This window comes from Charadrius vociferus, unplaced genomic scaffold (assembly GCF_000708025.1).
Source record: "Charadrius vociferus isolate BGI_N301 unplaced genomic scaffold, ASM70802v2 scaffold14, whole genome shotgun sequence".
In the NCBI taxonomy this organism is placed as follows: Eukaryota; Metazoa; Chordata; class Aves; order Charadriiformes; family Charadriidae; genus Charadrius; species Charadrius vociferus.
In genome coordinates, this window is record NW_009648876.1 from 3,752,146 (window position 1) to 3,775,118 (window position 22,973).

Consider the following 22,973-nt stretch of genomic DNA (forward strand, 5'->3'; position numbering starts at 1 on the left):
AATGTCAGCTTCCTTTTCCCAACTCGTGAAATTATGATGATATTATTTCATAAGTTTCTGCTGTGGCTCTTTGTTAAGTTACAGGGTACCTTAATATTTGGGTAAAGTAATAATACATACGAACATACACTACCTTCCTCTGTCCTTTCTGCAATAGCTATTCCCTTCTCTTCTTCCACTCATTTTTTAACCTCCCTTTTGTTCTGTGGGGATCACCTACCTTTCTGAGATGATCTAAATGATGCAGATCTTTTTTACATAGATGTGTTAAATAGACAAAGAAAAAACACATGATACATGATTAAATATCCATAAATATAATCAATAATAAAGTCTAAATGATATCTAGCTGAATAATTGCTTATAACTTGTGTTTAACTGTTTTTCACCAGCAAAGACTTGACTATCTGAAGGTATTAACACAATGTCAAAAACTTTTATTACCCATGTCCTTATGACATCAGAGTTCCAGTAATATGATGACTAATTAAATACTAAGCATATAGGATACTTCTTTTCAAAAGTACCCAGCAGTGCTTCCTACAGTTAAGATTAAATAAATTCATTTTCCATTAAGCTTTATTTTTGTATAACCTCTTTTGAGTAGTATATTCAAGATTTTACCTCCCAGAATTTTTCATGTATTCATGTGGGGACAATCAACGCAAGAAGACCACAAACCTCTAAAACAAAACTTAATCTTTCTGAACAGTGGAGAGATATGAATTTCCTAGAATCTTATGCAAATTCTTCTTGTCTATGGTGTTCTGTCTTCTTTCAGGTTGTGTGCTTGCTAAATCTATTCTAACAATAACTAGGATTGTACCTTTTGTGCAGCATTTGTGACTTGCTACAGACAGGTTATTATCTATGGTTTCTGCTATTGAGAACGGCTTTTTTATCAAGTGAATGTGTCTTCTTGGGCCTCATGGCTTTTTAAGTATTCCAATATTATAACTTCACTGGCACTTTTAATTTGTCCTGACTGTTTCTTTGGATATTTCTGCAACAAAAGGAAGCAGGGGGAGGAGGTGCTTGAGGCACCAGAGCAGAGATTCCCCTGCAGCCAGTGGAGAAGACCATGGTGAGGCAGGTTGTCTGCCTACAGTGGGGTTGTTTTTCTTTCTTTTTTTCTCACTCCTCTCTCTCATAGCTGCTACAAAGTGCTTTTTACCCTTTCTCAAATACATTTTCACAGAGGTATCACCAGCTTCATTGATAACCTCAGCTTTGGCCGGTGGTGAGTCCAATTTGGAGCCAGGTGGAACTCGCTTTATCCAAGACAGGATCTCTTTTCACAGAGGCCACCCCTGCAGTGCTCCCTGCTACCAAAACCTTGCCATGTAACCCCAACAGAAACAGTTTCCAAAAAAAGAAAGGAAGCCAAGAAATTTCTTTTACGAAAAAGAAGACATTCCTGAAGTTCATCTCAATAAAATATCTTTACTTAAATTAATTTGTCAAGAATATACTAATTTTTTCTTCAGCCTGAGGTTTTAATTTCTGAGCACAATATAAATCCCCCCAGTGTAGGGTCACAAAATACAATCTAATATTTCAGTGAATGGGGTAAAGGAAAAATAGGAATCGAGGCTCTGATGCTATTCTCCTGTAGTTAGGCAGTTATTCAGAGTTTGGTAATGTTTTATCGGTGAGTGACCTTCAATATACTAGGGCCAAAACTTTGGAAGGCATGAAATTCTTCTCCTGAAATTAATTTATAGTTATTACTACCACTGGCTTCGAGAACAACTTCTACTTTCCAGCAAACCTATTTATGCTTTTCTTTCTGCTTTCAAACTGGGATGTCATGAACATCTTCCTTGAGATCAGTGCTTTATTCTGCTTGCACTCTTTTAGATTGCTCAGATTTCTTTAAGCTTTCCTACCATCACTCTTCCAACTTAAAACTCACAGGTCTGACTTATTTATGTTCCTGTTTCATTCTCAGCTCTGAATGCGAAAAGGTCTTAATGTACATGTAGATGGCACTTAAGCTCATACCAAAATCTCTGCGATAAATCCAATTAATCTGTTATAGAAACTGATCTCTGCCACAGATCCAGATTTGAGTTCCTTATATATACTTATAATTTAATAAAGACTTTTTTTTTGCTGCTATTTCTCCACCTCTCTTTCTTTCTTTACCCTCCTACATAGAGGTTTGTCTTGATCTACTAGTAGTTCTTAAATATGTCCAGTTATCGCTGGGCAGTTTCCAATCATCTAACCTCTGGCAGCTTCTCAAAAGGTTATGGGATTATATTTGTACAAATGTTTTGATGTTACCAGTGGGGCTCTAAAGAGCTCTGTTTTTCAAATAATGTCTATATCTGTTTCTGATTTCCTCTGGAAAATGACAGTGAGGCATCACTTGCAATTCTGTATGTTGGATGTAATCTGCAGTATAACTAATGCATCTTCATTAGAGTGACAGCTCTCATCAGATATTTTGTGTGCTAGAATCTAGCAGCAAGTGAAGCAGTGATGAGGCTTGGAGCATGTCCCAAATCTGTGAGGAGAACATATATTTCACTACTTGTTCAGCTGGCAACAGCCTATATGAAGTCATTTGAGCATTCATTTAAAAGTATAAGGTTATGCTAAATGAAACAGTAGCTTGTTGAGTTCTTAAGAAATTTATTTTAAAATTATTCTGGGCTCTTGTGGACAACTATCCAGTTCATGAAACTAGCATCATCTCTTTGTCAAATGTCTCATTTTCTCTAGGATCAATAACTGAAATATATCTTACAACAAGGATTTAGGACCCAGTCCTCAAAGATCCGTAGGTGCCTCACTCAGTTCCAATACTACAAAGTACCTTTGGCTTTTGGGTTAAGTGAGGCATGAGTGGCATATTGGCCTCATCTTTTTTCTTTGGCAGACTCAAAGAAAAAAGCCAGAACCAGATATGTGAAAAGTGATGTACTCCTTTGCTTCTAGTCTTTCTTATATAGTACGTTTCTAAAATGGAGACTGGAGAAATTTCCTGGTTTTCCTATTTCCTTATTTTTTCTGAGGACAGGCTGAAAGAGTTGGGGTTGTTCAGCCTGGAGAATAGAAGGCTCTGGGGAGATCTTATTGCTGCCTTCCAGTACCTAAAGGGGGCCTACAGGAGAGCTGGGGAAGGACTTTTTACAAGGACATGTAGTGATAGAACGAGGGGGAATGGCTTCAAACTGGAAGAAGGTAGATTTAGATTAGATATTAGGAAGAAATTATTCACTCTGAGGGTGGTGAGGCACTGAAACAGGTTGCCCAGAGAAGCTGTGGAAACTCCATCCCTGGATGTGTTTAAGGTCAGGCTGGATGGAGCTTTGAGCAACCTGGGCTGGCGGGAGGTGTCTCTGCCCATGGCAGGGGGGTTGGAACTCAATGATCTTCAAGGTCCCTTCCAACCTAAACCATTCTATGATTCTATGAAATTTACACTCCCGCTGACTGCATTCTGTTTGGTCATTAAAGATTTATTTAGTGAATAGGAAGCAAAACTGACTTGAACTTTTAAATCCTAGAAGGTAGGCATTATTAACCAACAGGAAATAAATTGTAATGTTCCTGTTTTCATTTCCTTAAATTCTAGTCTGCATTTTCTGACCATGTGTAAAAATAAAATAAACCATGTGTAATTTTCATTCTATGTGAATGAAAGAATACATACGTGCTGGCTCATCCTTCAATGCTATGTGATGTTCAGCAGCAGGACATGTTCTTGCAAAAAGTAAAAAAAGGCATTAAAAGCTAGCCAAGGTGCCCTCAGGTTAACTTGCAGTCTGAATGTTCATACCACTAAACAGTGTGATAAAGTTTATGTTCCATCAATGTGTGAATGTGCTCTTTGGAAGTGTTTTTGTTTCATGCCTGAACAACCAGCAATAAAGAGAAGAGGTACAGCATGTCAAGCAGATCCCATCCAGATGCACCCTGATGTCCTTTCTCCGCACTGTGTCAGATAATGGACGGGATTGTTACTGATGATCATCAACTTGTGTTCAGTGAAAATGAAATTAAAACACCAGACAGGTTTAACGCTCCCTTCTCTTATTATAGTGGCTTTTTGCTTTTTCTTCTTTCTTTTATTTTTTTTTAAGAAGAAGAAAATAGTAGGCAGACATGCTAGAGGCAGAACTTCACTGTCAAGCAGCACCATAAAACATGACATAAAACATAAAGTGACTGAGCATGAACTTTGCTTAGTGAAAACTCACAGATTATTTGAATATTGGATGCTCGTTACTTTGCCTAACAAAGCAGCTTGAAAACTATCAGGGTATGATTTTAATGTTTAAATAGTAAGTTCAAATGTATGACAATGTGGTACACTAAAATCTTAACCTCTTGGATCAGTACATGCTTCCAGCAAGGTCAAAAGCAGCAGGTATTAATTAATCAGAGCAGCTAAAATTGGTTGAATTCACAATAGGTCTATGGTCACAAGTCCTTGCTGGATGCAGTTAGAGGCAAAGAAGGTGCCTGTCCAAATAGCTTACCTTGCTTGTAGCTGCTCAAGGTAAATATCTGATGTTTGCTTTGGTATTTGTGTTCCACATTCACATTACAGAACACAGAACATTGCTTGCCCCCTCCCCACCTCCCCCCAGAAATGGAGAAATTATTTAGCTTTTTTTGAAAGCAACACAGTGTGGTCTCCATCAAACCATAAGAACTGATCATGGCATTGGGGTGTTCTGTCGTTAAGAAAAGGATTTCTGACTGAGACGCATGTGATAACAAAGTTGTTTTGAAACAATTACTCTGCTTTTCCCATGTGAAAAGCTATGGCCAGGACTTCCTTCTGGCTATCCCTCCCTGTTCTTAACTCTAAGCACAGACTTGAGGGAAAAGTCATGCAGGGAAAGTTGCTGGCTTAAATGAACTTTTTTGTCCTCTTTCTCAAAATGTCTCTCATGGAATGGAATTAGGGAGAGCTTCTTGATTTTGGAGGATATGAGCTTAATGATTACAATAAATAAATGTTTTAGCCCTTTTTTCTCACTTTTCACTTTAATTAACCATTTGGCTGTATTCATGACAAAGAAATTCTATGCAGAGATTTGTGAGTTAGTCCAGAAAGGGCAACATTCATGTCATTCTTCCTAGCTGACTACTTAGTTTTGGTATAAACCTTTTTCAGGAGCTGACATGTTTTAGTAAACATTTTGATTGGTTTTTTTCATGGTCATTTTTATGAAGCTTAGGAACAGAAGTCCTGGAGATTTTGTTACAGTTCAAACTTTGTTTGTAGGCTAGAAGCCTTAGAGTAGTTCAGGTAGTTTGGGTAAGTGAGTGAGTATTTGGGAATTTAACCAAACAAAACTTGTGTTCTAAGCCTTCAGAGGTTACAAAGGATTGATTTCAGCCTTGCTTGCCAGGAAAAACTGATTATAAATCGAGAAAAATTGAATCCACCCTGAAAAATTACTCACGCTATTTACACTTCTAAGTGTTACTTCAGTCATCCAGTTGGAGATTTATGGACAACGGATAGTCAAAAATCTTGAAGTTCTTGAAGGCAGGAAAGAGATCTTGGTCTCAGAAGTGTGTTACAGACACCAAGTCATTCATCTGGTTGTAATGAGTTGAGAGTTTTTTTGATAGGAAGCTAATACCTGACCAAACCTCATGAACATATGGGAACGTGAATGTAAATAATATAAGCTAGAAGGTTCAATCGAGTCTTGAACACAGATCAAATACAAAAGGGTTGAAGCAAGTGAACTAAAACCAGAGTGATTAGTCGTTAAGGACCCAAGAATCCCTCATATGCATTTGCAGAGATCACAGATGCCTTGGCTGGTTACATGGGAGCTGAAGAAAGTAATTATTTTCAAGTATAAAGGAACTCCAGGTAAAGTCCTCAAGGGTATTTTCCAACATCCAATTCAGAAAACAGTTAAGCTAACAGCTTCATATATATAGTATACCCATATATAAATATTTAGAATTGAAGGGCTATGCTTTAAAAACAAAAGCCTTGATTCTTGAAAGGTACATATGACAGAAATAGAAAGAATGGAATCATAACTGGAGAATACAAGAGAATATATTGTTATGAATTCTAAACCCATGACTGTAATGGCTAGACTGGGGACTCATACATAACAGAGGCTAACAAGTAAATAAAATTCCAGTTGTTAAGCATAGAGCTGTACTGCAGTACTACACTCATTTCATTTGTAAACATTTCTGTCAGTCTTGTAGTTGGAAGCCTGAAGTACAATTGAATAAAACTTTACCTCATTTTATGATTAAGCCTGACAGATATTTCAGGTAGAATATGAATCGAGGTGAAAAATTGCAATGCTCATTATGCTTGGAGATTGCAAATCCAAATACAGCAATGTGAGAAATAAGAATGCTCAGAAATGCTTAGGGGACTCAGGAACTGCAGACTGTTTCCTAACAAGATACAACAAATTTCTGAGAAGAAATTGTATCTGATGGCACAAGCCAGTGCTCATTCTGAAAATTTCAAAAAGCTAAAAGGCCCTTCTCCAGCTGTAGTCAAGTCTTCAGGTGTCACAATACAGAAAGTAACAGTGCCAGATAAATAGAGTCTTGCGTAGGTTTTGGTTGGGTTTGGTTTCTGAATTGTGGAGTATTTATACCTTAAAGTGTTCACTGAACATGAATAATTATTATTAGATTAGAATGCAATCAAAAATTTATACTATGAATTTAGGACTTATTGTAAATGGTACTGTAAAAACACTGTAAAACGTATTTCTTTTATTATAAACCGTAATAACAGGGAGGCATAGATTGAAGAAATTGGGAAGGAAGAGGGAGAGAAAAAGGTCAGTGTACAAACTGTGAAGTTAACCACTTGCATAATTATGTTGATTCCAATCAGTGTCTTGTTCTTCAGTTAAAATCATTAAGTAAATCTTGTTATTCTTTGCAAATATCCAACTGAGTTTCCTCAGTGGAAAATTTTTTACACGCTTCACAATCTAGGAGCAGATCCTAAGAAAGCTGGTTTGAAGAAATTTTAGGCCCTTAATAATTAGAAATAATAGTAAAGAAGAAAATGTAGCTAGCAGCTTTGCATACACAAGTAAGAAAAGATTCTGGGGATTAGGGAAGTGTAACAGGTGACATACTGCATCCTCTTGGTCTGCTGATTTTCCTTCTCATTCAACCATAGTATCTTAAAAAAATCATCCAGCCTTAACTAGAGTCATATGTAGATTCCTTTTCTCTAACAACCATCATACATATTCATAAGGACCAATTGCTCTGAGGAGCGTGGTTTCTGCTAGAACCCAATGGCTCTGCACTTTTCGCTCGCACAAGTACGGTATCACATACCCTTAATTGGTATAATGACATTGTGCTGTTTTATTCATCTCATGCTACCATGAAAGTTGGCTTATTGCCTAATTCAAATAATCTAAGCTTGTCAAAAGAATGAGGTAAAAGTGGCTTTCTGGAACAGTAATTTGTTAAGTGCCTATCTGGCAGATTCTAGTTCCTGAAGTCATGTACTGCACAGGGGATAGAGTATAGCTTTCTAACTTTTTGTTGCAGCTCTGTAAATGCACTGAGACTGGATTAGAACAGTCATTAGCACAAATCCTCCTTGAAAAAGAGGGTTTTCACCTAGGAAATTATGTGGAATGGCAATGTAAAACAGTGGTTTTTTAGAAAGCTGATATTTTAAGGTGTTTTTTTTTTTTTATTAGAGTTAGTCTTCAAGTCCATTTGAACCTGTTCTGCAGGAATCAGTGCCGTACAATTCCTAATTGTGCCAATCCTATAGTCCTGTCACTTTTTCATGCTGATAGAATAATTTTCTTACTTCAGCAAAAGAAATGAGGCTCAATTAGTTTGGGTGCTGTTTGTTCCTCACTTTGATTTGCATAAAGTTCTCAAATATTGCCATTATTTCCTGTTTGTTGGGTTTGTCCATTTTGGCTTCACTTATTCACCATTCAATTTTCTGTTGTTGTAGGTGTAACGAAGTTATGAAACGTCCACTAATATTTCCTCTTCAAATTTCCTTATGGCAGTATTGCTCAAGGAGTTCATTTACCTCCATGGAAAGGGGATTTGGATTCATCAGTTCAACTAAAGATGTTTCGCAGATTGTATATTCTAGTTCAGTAACCTTGGTTTTTTGTTGGACTGGTCCTCTGCAATTTGAAAGACAGTGGAAGTCCAGGGGCATAATATAAAAATGGATTTCGTATGGTTTGCATTTCATTTCAGCTTTTATTATTTTATTACAAACATCATACTGTTCTAAGAAAAAGGAGCAGAAGATTTTGTTCTATTCATTCTTTGCAACCCTACCTTTCTTGGGACTTCTTTGAAATAATGGTATTTAACATTAAATGCAGGGCTGCTCTAATTTCCTAAAGCAAAAGCCTTTAAGATTTGGCAGATACATTTTAAAAAGCCCCTTGGGAACTAAGAGATTAAAAAAAAAATCTACCATCAACTTATTTTTCCTGTCTGAGCAGTATGGTGTCTAACTTCTACTGCATATGTAACAACTTGTAAAATAATCTATGAATTTTTAAAGAGGTCAGTTACACAATAAGAAATGTATTATCCCATAAGCACAACATTCCTAATAGCATTCTGAAAACAGGCCTCAGAACAGGCAAAATATAACTTTCTTTTGGAAGTTTCATTTTCATTGCTATAGCCTAGATATGTGTTGAAAGAATAGAGGGAAATTAAGGCAGTAATCATAAAATGGGAGCAAAGAACAGCCTCAATTGATAACAGAAAATTGAATATTAAATACAGCGTTAGATTTTCATAAAATAGAACAATATCTAGAAAGCTATTACTAAAAGTTCTAAGAGTGTCTGCTGTAAAGAAAGGACAGGTGGCAAGAGCAATTTCATCCTCCTTAGTCCAGACTTATTCCCTGGGAACACCGTGGGAGCCCCAGCTGAATTCATTTAAGCACCATTGATAACACTAGCAATAACAGTGTCTCCTCCAACTATATTGATGTGCGCACAAACATGTTGATGGCTCTTTTACTTTACAACCTCATTTTCCCACCTACTAGGACATCAAACACATAACCTTAACTAAGCCACAGCCTTACTGAAAACAATGTTCTTCACTGAAACTCCTCCACAGCTTCCTCACCTTCTCACAGCACATTTTTAACATCTAAACTAAGGCTTAACGCCCAGGTCCCACACCACAGTTCCCTTCCACTTTCATGTATTCAGTTATGTCTACTCAAGCTACAGCCTTGTCTCTAAGGCTTCAGCTGTGTGTTCTCACCTACTGCAACACCAGTTCTCTTAGACAATAACCCAGCTATGTTCCACTCATTTGTAGGTAAGTGGCCTCAATAATCTTATCTTCCATCTTCTGCTCCATGGCTAGGCAGAGCCTTGGTAGGACTCAGCCATTTCTGTAGATAATTTTAGAATCACTTAATTGGAACCTTCACAGCTGTTTTTTTGGATCAGCATGTACTAAAGTACATTTTGCTTTTAGGAATTTATCCAATTCACACATGAGATAAGTCTCCAGTTTAATTTTGCTCAGTTTGATTGATTTATGCCATGGGTACAACTCTATATTGCAAAGATAGTTTAAGAGATTTCCAGTCTCTCTGTTTCCTATCTGCTTGCCTCTCCCCTCCCACAGTAATTGACTGTCCTGTCAGTTCTCTTGATACCACTGTTTGAGATAACACATTATCAATTAGATTAGTGAAATCATCTAGATGAAAGAAAAAATCAAGCAAAGGAATCATATACAAAAATTTAAATCTTTTTTCATAAACCAACTTTTCCTCCCAATAATCTTTTTGCCCTGGTCTTCTTTAGGTTGCCTCAAGCTAACAGTTTATCCTGCTATCAAGGTACCTGAAGGCTGACATAGTTACTTAAATTCTGAAAGGACAGAAACGTTTATTGTAAAGAACCTATCTGGTTTATGCCAGGCTAGTTGTTCAGATCATAGAGCTAGGCTGTTCTTCAGTGGCATCTTTGATTTCTAATAGAGGTACCATAAGTGCAATACTGCTACCAAATGGACAGAGAATTATGTAGAACAATGGACATAAAAATACTTATTCTCTTTAATTGCTACTAGCCTACTGCAAAAGGAAATTTATATCTTAGTGATAGGTGTAAGGAGAACTGGTATCTGTGCTGCTTCATAGCTTATATTCTTTTCACCTTGAACCATTTCATGCATAGTTAAAAGGTTAAAAGAATAGTTTTACATCTCTTAAAGCATTTCTTCAAGCATTTTATTTCACCCAGTAATCTGTTAAGGCCTTTTTTTCTTGTTTATTATGTAGAATGTGGAAACTTTCCACTCTGTAGGCCTACATAGTCCTAAAGTATCTCCTCTGTGCAAAAAAATTGAGTGGGTCCTAAAGTAGTTTCATAAAAGATGTTGCACGAACAGTTGTTCCCTGTTTAAAATGAGCTGTTAAAATGATTCCCTACAAATGCCATGTTTTCTCTGGTGCTTTCACAGCTTCATTTTGCTCTAGACAGATAAATCTGGTCAAGTAGAAGCCCAGGAAGGTTTATGACAGTGTAATTTTCTGTCTGAAAAGCAGTCTTAGAGTGATCACAGTGACAAACTGTGATCGTGATAGTTTGGATGTCAATCAAGAACCCAACCATTCCACAGTTCCTGCACCAAAGATTGCTCTTCTCACCTGAGGCTAAAAGAGAATCACAGAGTTCAGTAACTCTTGAGGAGCACTTTCATCACCTCCTCGTAGGAAGTCTTGCGATATTACCCTGCTTTGGGAAAGTGCAAAGCAGTTTCATATTAACAAAATTAGGCCTCTTTAGTCCAATTTGGTTTCTGCAACTAAACCAGAAGATGTGTTTCAGAAGCACACCTAATCCACTCGGTAATGTTTATTTAGTCCGTGGGATGATACTATAGATAGTCTATAGTAAATTTTTCATACCAGATCAGATATATTGTGTGCTGAATCTTCCATCCCAATTATTTTGTTCTACCATTCCACTCATATTGCATCATACTGCTTCCTAATGTATATCTAGCCTTAGAAGCATACAGAAGAAGTAACAGTGGGACACTTCTGGGTTATGAGAGGAGGGAAAAGATTGGAACCCTTTTCTTAGTTATAGTCCCAAGGGAATGTTTTTATGGTCCACAATTATTGTGTGAAAACACATTTTAACACAACTTTTAAAGTTTAATTAATTTTAAAACTTTATTAAATTATTTCTAGGGTAATTTATAAGTACTTTAATTCTAGGTGCACCATATAACTATGGCAGGCAGAGTAGAACTGAGTGATGATTAACTATTCAAGTTCTAAAGTGCAGATAGATGGGTTTTTTAATTGCTAGTCTTTACGTGAGTGCTTTTTATTGGAGTTTCAACTGCTTTGTTTGCTCTTGCTCATTTGCAAGTTTATCTACACAGTGATTATGTGATGTATACATTGCAAATGCTTAAGTTCAATTTAGCTGATGGATTATTTTCACATTATTATAATAGCTCTGTTTTTCCAATTGCTACAGCTAGATTTTAGAGAAATGTTTCATACACCATGCCAATATAGTTAGCTAAACTGGTCTCCTGTTACTTTAAATAAGGCAATATTAAATTGCTTTAGGCAATGTCAAGGAGTTCGGGCCAGGCTGAGGTTTCCTTGTTTTGTGTTTTTTCCTGCAGTTTATCTGGCCAATGGCCATGACGCCTGACAATTATCGAGGCATTCTTAGGTTAAACATTTATTAATTTATTTCACTTACATATCCTTTCACTTAATCCAGAACAGAAGAGATATTCAGAGCCATGCTATTTCCAAACACGGTATTTTAGCAGAGTTCCAGCAGACGCCCTTTTTGAGCAGAATATATATCTGTACATAGACATGTGTACATATGCAAATATACACATAGCTTTCCCTTTGGAAAAGCCTCACCTAAGTACTTTCATCAGGAAAACATTGCTGTTTAGATGGGATAGATGATACTAATGAAGATGCACTGATCTGGGAAGATGCACATAAGACCTGTATAGCCAAATACAATCAGCAGATTTGGAAAGAATGAGAGCCTCTGTCTCGCACTAAACAAACAGAAGTACCAATCCCATAAATTATATATATGACAACAAAAGAGCAAAGGTTTCGTGTGAACTTTGCAACTGCTAAAATGCCTATCCCAACGAGCAAGGCAAGAAATGTATGACTGACCTGGTTCATTAATTCTTATTAGATATTAAATGTTTGGGTCAGGTTTTAGTGATCAGTAGTTTAGTGGCTTACAGTGAAAAATAGGTTTAGACATGCCACTAGTGCTCCCCATGTGTTGGGGGAAAAGAGTGTCAAAATGATGAAGTGCCCACTACAAAGGCTTTTGGAATTTCAGCAATATACAGTACTGCTCAATTAGAGCACAGCACCAGTAAAACTTGGGTTGTCACCCACTGACATTTTATTTAACATAAAACTGAAAGTAAGAGTGTCTGCCCTCTTAGATGCTGATGCATCAATGATTTATACTTGTATAAAAAGACAAATACAGTGTAAGAATATAGAAACACATATGTTCTCAAGAACTCCATCATCTTCAGAAGCATCTGGGTATTCTTAAAATTAACATTATTCTGTGGAGACTAATTTCAGTAAGCTCTTTCTCTAGTCAGTGTATATAATTCTCAAGGGAATAATTCAGAACACGTAAGTTGGATGTTTTTGTGCGGCATTTTAACAGAATTGGGGTTTAGAACTTGTTTCTTTCTTTTTACCAGGCAACGAAGGGAGACCATTATCTGTAAGCCAGAACATTTTGTATTTCTGTGGTAGGAGACTGCAGCTGTAATAAGAGCACATATAGATACATACTTGAAAGGAACAAGCACTGATTGAGTGGTGACACAATGAACTGTCCGGAGTGCTCAGAGAGCAGGTTATTGGAACCCTTGCACAGAAAGAATTTGAGTACTTTTTCTTTGCAAAGTTTTCTCAAAAAATAAAGTAGAAAAAATTAGCTTGTATACCAAGAACATTCACTCCTATTCTTTAGAGATTTTAATCTTTGCAAATATATGAAGAAATACAACAAGTTCAACAGAAATAATTACCACAGTACTTTTCAGCAACACCATGACTGAATACTGACAAAAAAAAGCTGGAAGAAGGATCTACTAAATCCTTCTCTGGATCCTTCATGAAAAGAGGCAAAACAGCAAAACTTCTAGTTTTACTCTCATTGTGTTAACCACCTTCATAATGCTACAATAACAGTAAAAACCCAAGCATAGCAACTTTAGTTCTTCCAGATTCCCAGTCTGTTCTGCTTGTAAAAAATCCTGCATTTTATTGAAACGTTAATACTTGCAAGACACAGACTTGTTTGACTGCTTTGATTCAAGAAACTTGCTCAGCTATACCCTGAAAATTCCAGGAATTTGAACCATAATAATAATTTCTGATGCCTGGCTTGATACAACTTCCTCCTCTCATGATGACTGGCATAGAATGGTTCAAGTCTGCAGACAAGACCTACCTGTTACTCTCACAGAGTGTGTTTGTTTATAGAATGTATTAAAAATTTCTTCCTTTGCGTAATTCTGCAACTATGAAAGTTAGTTGCTTTATCACACTAGTCACTATATTAGAAAATTACTGTATAATAAAATTGTTATACAGGAAACTGCTGAGACAAAAAATTAAACAGAGCTACTCAAGAAATTCTGCTGATCTCTCTACTAGATTCTACTAATCCCATTTGTTAAATTTAGTACTGTCATGGATACCTTGAATTTTGCAACTTCTTATTGTATGGCTTTCAAGCCCTATCTCAGTTATTTTCGCTAATTTAACCAGGAATGCATTTATTACAAGCTATTCTACCTTTTCAACCTATTGATGTACTTGAGATTGAAAAAAAATGATTTTTACAGGAGACAGCCCCTTGATACTTTATTAGTTCATAAATTCATCTGAAATGATAGATCTTTCAGTTGCTGTACACAGAAAAAAATACCCTCATTTTCATGACATCGAATGATATAATTTTGCTGTTTATTCAGGTAGCTTGACTATTGACAACAGAGATTAGTTGTAATGGAAATAACAAAAAATATCCTAAGTACTGTTACATTAATAACAGAACATCTTGATTATGAACATCCTATTTATTGAAATAGAAGCTAACTGTTCTTCAAGTTTGGATAAGAATAATATAAAGTTAACTATGAAATGGAAAAATGAAGTTGATTTTAATTGTAAAGAAGTTACTTCCAAATACCATATTTATAATACTGAAACTTGGAAAAAGACTACACAGAACTTGTTAATGAAAAGTATTCTTGGGCTAAGCTCACTTCTTTATTTGATAAAAATGAGCCCATCTGGTGTATTTCACTATGCCCATGAGAAGCAGAGAGCTTGTCACCTCTCACTTTCATAATGGATTAGGTTTTAAATGAGTATCAAAGAACTTGGAGATTTCTTGATTTATATGCAATACTGAAAACTCAATATTTCATGGGTAATGCTTCTTCTACAAGAGTTCTAATTTCATGAGTAACAGATTGAGTGGGGGCCTGTCAGTAACAAACTAACTTGTTTGAATATTGGAAATTGTGATTAACGACATTTCAGAAAAGAGTGTAGAACAAATGTAGGTGCCATTCTACAGAATGCTACGTGTTATAAGGACAATTTTATTTTCTTTTATTTTTCTGGGAACAGCAGTTTGCACTTATTTCAAGAGTTAGCTGTTGGTGAAAAAAACTTATTTTATAGGTAGAACATATTGCTATCCCTGTGGATCTGAGAGATATGTTTCCTTCTAAGGGTAGGTAGTTTGTTTTCAGTAGGTGAAAAAGGAGCAACTATGGGGTAGAAGGTGGCATTTAATCTGAACCAACAATTTAACTGTAGGAAGAACTGTGGCAGAGGAATATCCTCTCATGCCCACAGTAACAGATTTTCAGTTCATCTCCATTATGTGAGAATGAGATCGAGGAGGGGTTTGTGTGGACAGCAAATTAAGCTGAATCCAGGCATCAGATTTGTGATATTTCCGCATTTTGAACCTGTCTTGGGATTTCACCTGTTTTAAGATATATGACCTATTACAAAGTTTCCATACAGTTATGCTAATCATTCTCAAGTGCGATGGTAAAGGACCATTGTATGGATATTTTAAAGGCATCCAAAAAAGGAGGACAATAATATTCAAATGAAAAATTGAGGGCTGTACTTTCTGAAGTTCTTTACACAGAATTACACCTTAATCCATAAATAATGTCATTTTCTTACAATTAAATCATTAAAAAGTAGATAATGAATAACATAATTTTGTTTTATATGAAATACAGAAAAATACAGAGCCTAAGTAATAGAGTTTAATCTCATATCGTATTTTTCATAGGATTACCCTCATAGCCTGATTTTAAAAAATGCTGGAAACCTCAGTTAATTAGGAGAGCACAGCAAACTTCAGAATATATTTGTGCTAAAAGAAAGAAAGGGTTCACAATGAAGTAAACACTTTGGTTTTAGCTCTTGATGTCCTTTTCCATTCCACTTCAGTATCCATGATACTATACTTAAAATCGTATGTACAATTTAATATAATGATAATAATATTTGGGGCAACAAACCTTACTTTCGCTGTCTTGACAGTACTTCCACTTTTCTTTCCTTCTTTTTCTCTTTTTCTCTTTCAGTTATATTGTAGAGGACCAAATATTCACTGCCCTTCATTTATGTGCATAGAACTTTACTCATACAGTAAGTGAGCAGTTGCAATGTTTGAAAGAAGACACACAGAACTCTTGCATTGTGAAATATTAGGTTTATGACACCAAATTTTTATTCAGGGTCCAGAATCTTTTGACTCTCTGGAAAGTGTTACTGCTTAAAATTTATTATTTTTGTTCTGCAAAAAGTTGCAACATTTTTTTTTTAATTTACCCCACCTATCTTATTTAAATAAAATACTGTGGTCATTTACCTTTATCTTTTATGATACTAGAGCTACTTCCTAACTGTTCCTGAAAGAATTTTAATATTTTAAGAAAAAGCAAAAGACAAGTACAAAGCTCAGAGACATTAAAGCATGTTCTGAGAATCTGTGGAATATTAAGTAAGTGTAAGATATTCTACCATAGGTCATGTAGAAAGCTGTAGTTATCTGTAGTTAGCTGATTTTACAAATATTTTTAAATATAATTTATGCACAGTCGATTTTATTTAATAAGGTTTGTCTTAAAGTTAGAGAGGTCATTAAATTTTCATACAAAATATTATTCTGTAAAAAATAAATGTGGAAAACCTCTTTCTTAACATAGTTTTATCACAAATGGTTCTATCAATAATTGGCATTTATTGTTTTTTCTTACAAACAGACTACTATGGTAACACAATAAACATTTATCTCAAAAAAAGAAATTCAAAGTTTGCAAGATTAAAAGTACCCAAAACTAAGTGATTTTTCTTACTTTGACCTACAGATACAATTCTTTTCCAGTTTAGCCATGATACCAAAAATATTTGGCTTGTCCAGGTTAAATCTAGAATAATCTCTACTTTGCAGCCTAAGTAAACCCAGTCTATGAAATCTTTCTTAATCTGCATTTTGTCCTGCAGCAATCTTTTTGCTATCCATAATTTTTTCCATCAGTAACTTTCTACTTACCTCCAGATCACTGATGGAAATCTGAAAGAGTACTGAGGGACTAGTGAGCACCTCCAAACCTTCCTGAAAACCTTCCTTTCCTGTTTCATTGATGACATCTAACTGAAAACAACCTCTCTGAGATCTGTCAGATAGATTTACTATGCCCTATGTGCCCTTTAACTTCGCTGGATATTATTCTTATGCTATGTTCCAAGAACCTCTCAAAACTGGTTAAAATTATGTAAAGTCTTTGTATAATCATACCTTTTAACCAATCAAACAATTAAAACAATTTCTTGAAAGCTTGTTATGCAGCATCTTCAAATTACTATTGGTTACCTTCTAATTCCCTTCTCTGCTCATTCTTATTTTGCCTAAGACTGATGTGAGGATTATGTGACATATCCAACCCATTCTCGCTTTTGACACAAAATTATGCCTCTTCTAGGCTGTGAAAATTTCCTAAGCATTCTAAAACTCATAAAAAATCAGGAAATATTTGGCATAGTTGGAAGCCTCTCAGTAAGAAATGCACTTCTGAAAGAGGGATAGTGGATAAAAGCTGGAAAAGCTTCCCTCACACACACGTTTGGGGATCAATAGCACAGAAATTACCCCAGGACCTCACCAGTGAGTTGGGAACAAGAGAAAGAATTACCATCATGTTTGACCCGCACTGACACCTAAAAGCAGGGGATAGGTAGGTGTAGAATGCAATAGGATTTGCGAAGCATACGGTTATTAACTGTGTCCAGACATTGTAGGACACATTAGAGAGAAACCAAAAGGATAGATGTGAACAGCAAATGCAAAAGTATATAAAGATGTAAAGGTGCTGGAGGGGAAAGTCCAAACTCCAACGGAGGAAGAGGGCAGGGAGAGGTGCTGCACAGGAGGTCTGCCACCCTTGGCTGGCTGCCACACGCCAACCAAGCTGCTCTTTCACTGCCTCTCCTCAACAGGACAAGGAGACAAAATAAGATGGAAAAGCTCATGCATCAAGATAAAGAGACAGGGAGATCACTTACCAGCTAGCATCATAGGCAAAACAGACTCAACTTGGGGAAAATTAATTTATTGCCAATTAAAAACAGAGTAGGCGGGTGAGAAAAAAAGAAAACAACAATAACAAAAAAAATCACTTTTCTACACCCCACACTTCTCAAGCCCAACTTCATTCCTTCATTCCCAAGCCTTCCACCCCAAGCAACACAGGGTGGGTAGAGAATGGGGGGTTATCGTCAGTTCATAACAGTTTGTCTCTGCCACACCTTCCTCCTTAAAATTGTTCCTTGTTCCAATTCTTTCACAAACTGCTTCAACATGAGTCCTCTCCACAGGCTACAGTCCTCCTGCAGTTCCTGCCAGAAAACACGAACATGCCTGGGCTCCTCTCTACAGGCTGCTGACCCTGCCAGAAGTGTCCCTGCCAGGAGCTCCAGTGTGGGCTCGCCAAGGACTGCAGCTTCCTTCAGGATATATCTACCTGCTCCCATGTGGGGTCCTCCATGGGCTGCAGTGTGGATATATGCTCTCTGCGGTAGGCAGGGACAAGCCCTGCTTCACCACAGTCTTCTCCACAGGCTGCAGGAGAATCTCTGCTCCAGTGCCTGAAGCATCCCCTCCCACACTTTCATTGACCTTCATGTCTACAGGCCTTTTTCTCTCACATTTTTCTCACTGCTTTCACTCACAACTTCTGCACAGCATTTTTTACCTTCTTTTAAATATGTTATCACAGAGGCACCGCCACTGTCACTGATGAGCTGGGCTTTGTCCGGTGATGGGTCCATTTTGGAGCCACCTGGAGCTAGGTGTGTCCAACATGGGGGTAGACCCTGTTTTCTTCTCACGGAGGCCACCCCTGCAGCCCCCCTGCTGCCAAAACCTTGCCAAACCTTACAAAACCTTGTAAAACCAGTACAGCTGGAGATACTTGGAACTCTTCTAATGAAGAAATGACTGATGGGTCTGAGAATAAGAATAGGAAATTCCCCTTTGTCCGACCTCTTGTGATTAATAAGTCAGAAGGGTCCTTGTGTGCCCTGCAGCATATGGTCTCTGTGGGATTATACACAGATGAAGCTCCAAAGTTTCGATGATTTATATTGACAAAACACTTGGGAATGTCTGTGGCAAAGGCTGCTCTGTGCCTGGGACACGGGTGGGAATACAGTACATCTACACCCTCGTAAGTTACTCTGTATTTTTGAAAACCGCTTTGAAAATACAGCAATTCAAAGGGATAGAGGGGAATGTAATTCTCCCCTTGTGGGACTGGCTTCACACAGCTGGAAGACTGCAATATTTCTCCAGCTTGTAAGTTACTCCTCTACATCATTCGCTCTGTTTTACAGATATGAAGTGGGTGCTACCCTGTACCCTCCTATCACTGCTATTCTCTGCTGAACGCCTTGGTGAAGTTCACCCACAATGGTAAGTCTCTCTGTAGGAAATAACAATTTGGTAACTGGGCCATCTGGTGAAGCCTCCATGGTCAGTGCCTGAATGAGCAAGGAGCAAGGAATGAGATGAGATGGCTGACCAGGGTGCAAAGAAATAACATCACTTTGTACCAACAAGTGCCGAGTGCTCGGCATATGGGCTCTGTATCGAGTTTCTTGTCTCACACCCTTGTGTTGGATTGATAATCAAGCTAATGTGTCCATTTCTTGTGATGCCCATTCCCCGCTCACAGCCTTCATGAGTACATGTGAGACCTCCTGTAGAAAAGAGGAGTGAAGAGTATACTAATGTTAGAATACCCAAAATTAGTGTTGCACATAGCACAGTGAGTCAATCACCATCACATTGAAATACACGTGAAGGCTCACGTGGGGATAAGGGGTAGAGTGTAATGGTGAATTAAGAACACCTTATTGTAGTTGTACTATTGGAAAAGATGTCACTCCCCATGGTTATATGGCCATGGCCTTGTATATTAGAGTATTTTGTATCGTTAGATGACTTAACAATACGAATCATAAACTGGCTTGCACATAACCTTCCCAGTAATCTGCTTGAAATTGTGGTGTAGAATGTAGTAGGTCACTGCAGAAGACCTTATATCAAGGAGACAGTGATTTCAGGCATAGTCTAGGCAGAGTTTGACCATAGGCCTTTGTTGCAGAGACTTGTATGTTAGCATGAGTGACTGATAAATGACCTGAGAACATACATTAGTATGTGCTGCCTTTAACAATACCATTTGTATGTACTGCTTGTAAGAGCTCATTCCTGTGGAGATGTGTAAGACTGTAACACTCTCAGCAAACCTTGGTGTACCATCCAGAAATTTCAGTATTGTACAGGTAAAAGATTGATAGCTTTGTTCACTTGGAAGAATCCTACGAATTTGTGAATAACAGTGAGGCCACTGAACCTCACCGTGGAGAGAAAGTGTGCACAACATCCTGAGATCAATGAAGAGAAGATCATTCTAGGGTACAACAACTGGGGTTCCCATCATCAGAATGAATGTAAGATTGCTATCACTGTAAGGTTGCTATAATTTCCATCTTTTACAAAATAAACCAGGCTTAAGTGTCTGAGCCTGACTTATTGAAGTCTCAAAAGAACTAGCACCTCCTTGGTGCAAAACAATATTGTGCCAAGCACTCCTTCATCCTACTTTCTTAGAAGTGTTGTGTGCAAGTTATCTGAGTTTGCTGGTACAAGATTCTTAGCTCAAAGTCAATATAACATAAATTCATTCTAGTCACCAATTGCCTTTATTTAATTTTTCTGTTATGAGTACATTATTCTAATATACAGAACCAAAACAGCTTTGACTGAATTTGCCTATTTTGTGCTAGTATTAAATATGTTATTCCCATTTTAGAACAAGCCCATTTATGTTTGGTGATTTATTTTGTTCTCAATGTTATTAAAAATTACAACAACCAAATATACCTGCTTATTGTCTTTATTTCCAAGCCACTCTGTACTATTAGGTGAATTGACTCAGAACTGAAGCATAGAATTAAAATTAGGACTGGAAAATATTCAACATTTTCATATATACTTTATTAATAAAGATAGACCTACACTTCATGCTTTGTGGAAATGAGGCCTATACCAATGTTAATGTTATGAGGAACATCTTATACATATGTATGTCAAAATGCAAAATTAATTTCCTATCTAAGGTTGGATTGTTATTCTGCATTATAGCCATCATTTTTTTAATTCTGTGCCTTAAAAAATTTACCAGATGCTCAGGTGGCATTTGTTGAGTGCCAGGAATTGTTAAAATTCATTGTGCATATCCACAGCAATTCTTATTTCTGTTTAACAGCACATTAATTTTTTCACCTCAGCTTTTCTAATCCAGCAGTGCTTGGATATTGTCTAATGTTCTCTGCACAACAAATCAAACTGTACTGCAAAGCACATAAACAGAAATCTAGTCACAGTCCTGTGATGACTTACACCAGCTTTGCCCTCCTACCACATTGCCCTCTTGATACCCTCCAGGATAGATGCCGTATTTGGCGGCTTCTAGAAATTAATGGTGGAATTTGGAAAAATCTCTTTCCCATTTTCTCTTTTGTAAGTTTTAATCACACAAAAAAGTGAAAGACAGGCAAGCATTCATAGATGAATGCATATCACCTATAGTGCCTTATTTTTTTCTGAATAAAAAGGCCAATATAGTGCAGATACAACTTTTAAAACCCCCGGAATAGCAGTAAGCAAAAGTAAACCAATCTATTCCTCCCTGCATTCTGCACCCAAAACGAAAAAAAATCTGATTGATTTTATGTTGGAAAATATAATTCAGTGAGGGTTATATCTCAATTTCTTCAGAGGATTCTCAAGCTGTCCAAACAACCCAAATTAAAATCATCAGTATTCAAAATACAACTGAAAAATTTAAATGCAGTAAACATAATTTGACAAACTGAAATAAACTGAAGTAAACTTGGAGCAAACTACAGAGAAGCACTAGACTTTGTAAAATGTATTCTTGTTTCTTTGAAATTTTGGTGTGGTAACCCTTACAATGTTTTGGCCCTTCTATCTTGATTGGATAACACATATGTGCTGAACAAGTCAATCCAAGCCTCCCTTCTTTTATGATACGTTCCTGTTTTCCACCCTCAACCTGTAGAAAAAAATCAACTTTTTAAGAAAAAAAAAGTGCTTCACAGACCTCTGAAATGCTTCTAGGTGACCAAAATATTAGGGTAGCGTGGCCTAAGAGATCATCAAAGAAAACCACTTAGTCTTCTTTCCTTTGCGTTATTTTTTTATTTCACAGTACATGATCTGTTTCTGTTTCCTCACAAAATGCCAATGATAATTGGGCAATGGACAAATCCACTGGAATTAACAACTTAATTTTATAGTTGCTGGAAAGAAAAACAGTAAGTAGTTTTAAAACTGTCCTGAAATTACTCAATCTGTATTTTTCACTCCTCATTTTGTTCAAATGTATATGGTGGCAATGGTCAAGTTAGATAGTAAAATTTTGCCTAGAGTTCAGGACTTCCTTCCCTCCAGCTGCATGCTAAGACCTAGTATCATCCCCAGTGCTAACACTGCAGCACAGAATTGGAGTTACTGCATAGTTAGAGCTCCTCTGGTTAAAATATATGATAACCACTTTTCTGTATGGCAAGAATATTATTTATAGTGAAGTTCTCGTTTGAATTCTGTTTGAACTATAGATAGCTGGGCCAACAACTCAAATGCCAGGGGAACAGTGAAGCTGAAATAGATCTAAAAAGATTTAGTGTTAATCAATGCATGGAGGGAAATCTATTTAACTGTTTAGAGATTAGATATTTTCCTCTCTAACAGGCAGAAATTCACAAATTCCTCCAGAGATACCAGGATCATTGATTTGGGAAGGGCTGGCAGCCCTCAGTCTCTTTCCATGGCAGTGCTGCAGATGGTAAAGCAATTAAAAAAACAAGCCGTGGCTCCTTACAAAATTGCACAGAATCTTTTGAGTATTTTACTTATCTTATTAATCATAACTGAAAATTACCAGCAGAGTATAGCATAAATTGAGAAAAAGTCATAAGCAGAGAATATTTCAAAATGAAAACATGTGCAACAGGACATTCTCACAGTGTAAATCATTTTCAAAGCAATATGAAGGTTTCGGTCCATAGCATTTGGATTCTTCCATTGATACCCCACTCTTCCTGCCCCTCCCTGGAAATGCAAGAAGTTAAAATGATGAATGTTACTCCTGTGATTTCCATACTCAATGATTTTATGGGATTGGGAAATTTATGTTTATCTGGTCCTTAGTTATAAGTGGATAATAAAAATTACAGCAAAAATAGACAGTATAATTGTCCAGAGAGGAAATAAAAGCCCTCTCTGGACAATTATTCC